Source organism: Theropithecus gelada, chromosome 11 (genome assembly GCF_003255815.1).
Source record: "Theropithecus gelada isolate Dixy chromosome 11, Tgel_1.0, whole genome shotgun sequence".
Taxonomy (NCBI): domain Eukaryota; kingdom Metazoa; phylum Chordata; class Mammalia; order Primates; family Cercopithecidae; genus Theropithecus; species Theropithecus gelada.
Genome location: NC_037679.1, coordinates 27802194 through 27806285, shown reverse-complemented (window position 1 = coordinate 27806285; position 4092 = coordinate 27802194). Strand labels below are relative to the sequence as shown.

General features: G+C 44.6%; 1 pseudogene; it reads left to right on the top strand.

The window, feature by feature from the left end:
* The first annotated feature begins 484 nt into the window (after window positions 1-484).
* LOC112635241 lies at window positions 485-1323 on the top strand (annotated as a pseudogene).
* Window positions 1324-4092: the final 2769 nt, after the last annotated feature.

The window sequence follows — 4092 nt, the reverse complement described above, 5'->3', positions numbered from 1 at the left end:
CATATTTTGTGTCTTGAAAGATGGTGAGACTTAAATAAACGCAGAAAATATTCCAGGCACAAGAAAACTATCAAAAAATACAGAAAAGAAAATATAAAGAGGGCTGTTTGAGTTACAATAAATCAGTTTGACTTGCATGAAAGTCAAGAAGAAGTTTTAAGAACTTGGAGTCTTCTTAAATGCCAAGCAAGGAAATTTGGGCTTTAGACAGAGTAGATATTAGGAGCATAAAAACAGGTGATTTGCTTCAAACTGTATTTTAACAGGACCACCAGGAGTTGATTCAAACTCAGAATAGTCGGGCCAGCTGCCTTGTGGACCGACTTTCCCCCTTCTCATTGGCCTTGTGCTTTGAAAAAATTCTCTTGACAAAGTTATTAGAGTAGAAACAAAAGGCAGAACTGATAAGATTAGTCCTTTTCTAATGGAACCAGAAAAGAAGGGGCAGAAATGAAGGCAGAAGGGAGAAGTGGGGGTGGGGGAGAGAGAGAGAAGCAAAAAGGATTCACTCAAGAACCTGGTATTCAAAACTATGTGTACCAGCACTACCACAGCGGTATGACTCAGTGTCCACCTAAAGCATGATAATACTGCTTACCAAAAAAAAGTATGGAGGGAATGAAAAGTTGGGTTAGTTTTAAGTGATGCCTCACAGAACAGAATTCAGTGGTAAAAAGCTTAGGCTGGGAACAGAGCTTGAAACAGCAAAGGAATGAGAGGAACGACCAAAAAGCCAAGGGCCATATAGTGATGTCTGAAAAATCAGAATCAAGTAATAATATTGAATACTGCAAAAGTCAGAGAAAATGCGGAATAAGAAAGCAAGCGATCTGGAAAGTGGCGAGTAAGATGGAATATGAGGAGGTCGCTGAGAGCTGGGAGGAGGCGGTAGACAGCGGGGAAATAGACGTCTGGAAAAAAAAACCTGAAGATCCCACAAAAACAGCAGGAAATCCAAATCTCCCAAAGTGCCCATGGTAATTCAGGACGATAGTTTTTCCCAGGTACCCCCTCCACCGCATCCTCAAGAGGCCCACCAGCAACGGTGTGGTCAACAGCCCCAGGTCCGCTAGCAGACCCGCCCTTCCAGTCAAGTCCCTGGCACAGCGGGAGGCCGAGTACGCCGAGACTCGGAAGCGGATCCTGGGCAGCGCCGGCCCGGAGGAGAAGCAGGAGAAACCCATCCTCGATAGGCCTTTTTCTGATCTTTTTCCCTTCAGGCTAACCAGGATCTCCCAACCCGAAGACAGCAGGCAGCCCAATAATGTGATCAGACAGCCTCTGGGTCCTGATGGGTCACAAGACTTCAAACAGCGCAGATAAATGCAGGCAAGAAGATATGGCGCGACTGCCGCGTCAACGCTTCCTGCGTCGTCCGCCAAGGGTTGCACTTTCGTGGCGGACAGCTGGACTTGAGCAGCGGGAACCTGACTTACTTGCCCGGTGATCCCCGTTGCTCCGCCACTGTGACCTTGAACCCCATGCACTGTGACCTCCCCCCTTCTCCCCTTCCCACTGTGATTGGCACTTCGACAAGGACTGTCCCAAGTCAATGGAAAGGGAAAGGGTGGGGGTTAGGAGAAGGTTAGGGGGAACCCACCAAGTACTCAGAGAGTCAGACAGGGCCAGAAATAAAGGTTTATCATGCTCATTAATTTGGGATTTCAAAACACAAATGAACTCACACCTATCCACCCCAAGTGCATGTCTTCATCACTTAAAAAGTGAGTTCCCTTTGAAAAAAAAAAAGAAAGCAAACCATCTGCTCACTCTAAAAGCAGCTGCTATTGTTTGTGACTTTACCATTTAAAAAAATACAGACCAGCTGCTGCTGTTTGCTTGCATTCCACAGTTATCCTGTGTCACTTTGCCCTTTGTTGTGCTTACTTGAAGTTTCTCTAGAGGCAAACTGCTTATTTTTAGTAGCGTTGTTCTTGATGCCCAAGAGGTGTTTCAAGAGGTTGAGATACTTCGAGTGTCTTTATATTCTTTGGGACATAAACTCTGCAAAACAAGGCTCACACCTGTAATCCCAGCATTTTGGGAGGCCAAGGTGGGAGGATCTATTAAGGCCAAGAGTTTGAGACCAGCCTGAGCAACATGGCAAAACCCTGTCTCTACAAAATGCAAAAAAATTAGCCAGGCATGGTGGCACCCACCTGTAGTCCTAGCTACTTGGAAGCCAGAGATGGGAGGATGGCTTGAGCCTGGATAGGTTGTGTGTGATCCTGCCACTGCACTCCAGCCTGTGTGACAGAATGAGACCATGTCTCAAAGGAAAAAAAAAAAGTCTACCATAGACTTATTTTGACCCAAGGGCCATTTCATACTTTTTTAGTCACAACTAATCTTTTTTCTTTCTTGCTTTTTTTTGAGATGGAGTCTCACTCTGTCACCCAGGTTGGAGTAGTGGCACGATCTCAGCTCATTGCAGCCTCCACCTCCTGGGTTCAAGTGATTCTCCTGCCTCAGCCTCCTGAGTAGCTGGGATTACAAGCTTGCACCACCATACCCGGCTACTTTTTGTATTTTTAGTAGAGACAGGGTTTCAGCATATTGGCCAGGCTGGTCTCGAACTCCTAGCCTCAGGTGATTCACCCACCTCGCCCTCCCAAAGTGCTGGGATTACAGGTGTGACCCACTGTGCCTGGCCACTACTAATCTTTAAAGCATGGTGAAAACGAAACAAGATTTAGCTCAGAAACCGTGTTTAGAATGCTGAGTTTCACAATATTTATGAGACTATCTAAAATTACAGAAGTAGTTCAAATTCCATATGTCTTTCCAAACATCTGGAACTGAATAGTGTTATTTAAAAGGCAAAATCTGGGCTGGGCACAGTGGCTCATGCCTGTAATCCCAGTACTTTGGGAGGCCAAGACAGGCAGATCACTGAAGGTCAGGAGTTTGAGACCAGCATGTGAAACCCCGTCCATGCTAAAAATACAAAAATTAGCCAGGCGTGGTGGTACAAGCCTGTAATCCCAGCTACTTGGGAGGCTGCGGCAGCAGAATCGCTTGAACCTGGGAGGCAGATGATGCAGTGAGCCAAGATTGTGCCACTGTACTCGAGCCTGGGCAACAGAGCAAGACTCTGTCCTGGAAAATAAAAAAGTAAAAAATAGGCCAGGTGCGGTGGCTCACGTCTGTAATCCCAGCACTTTGGGAGGCTGAGGCGTGTGGATCATGAGGTCAGGAGTTAGAGACCAGCCTGGCCAGCATGGTGAAACCCTGTCTCTACTAAAAATACAAAAAATTAGCCGGGTATGGTGGTGCACGCCTGTAATCCCAGCTACTCTGGAGGCTGAGGCAGGAGAATTGCTTAAACCTGGGAGGCAGAGATCGTGCCACTGCACTCCAACCTGGAAGACAGAACGAGAACGAGACTCCATCTCAATAAATAAATAAATAAATAAACAAAAAGCAAAATCCCAGCAAATAGTGGATACAAAGACTTTTTACTTTGAAAATTAATCAACTTTTTGTTTAATTTGACTGAAACATGCAGAAACATTCACAGAGCAATATTCAACAAAAGAAACCACCACCTCAAGTTCTGCTCTTAAGAAAAAAAAAAGAAAAAAGAAACCACTACCCAGAATTCACATTTGTCATTCCTGCATCAAACATATTTTTTTCATTTTTATTTATTTATTTTTGAAACAGAGTCTTGTTCTGTTGCCCATGCTGGAATGAAGTGAGCCGAGATTGTGCCACCATGCCTGGCTAATTTTTAGTATTTTTTAGTAGAGACAGGGTTTTACCATGTTGGCCAGGCTGGTCTCGAACTCCTGGCCTCAAGCAATCCACCTGCCTTGGCCTCCCAAAATGCTGGGATTACAGGTGTGAGTCACTGAGCCTGGCCTAAATATATTTTTTCAATGAAATTGCTTAAAAAATTAAAATTTCACTGTTATTCTTTATCCCATTCCCCTCCTCTTGATAATGATCAATTTGATACCTGTCCACTAAGTCTGTGTTTTATACATTCACTGTAAATGTATGAATCCATAAACAACAGGGACAGTAGACTGCATACCTATAAGAGAATAGTCAGCCTTAGAGTAAGTTTCAATATGTAACAGGAAAAGC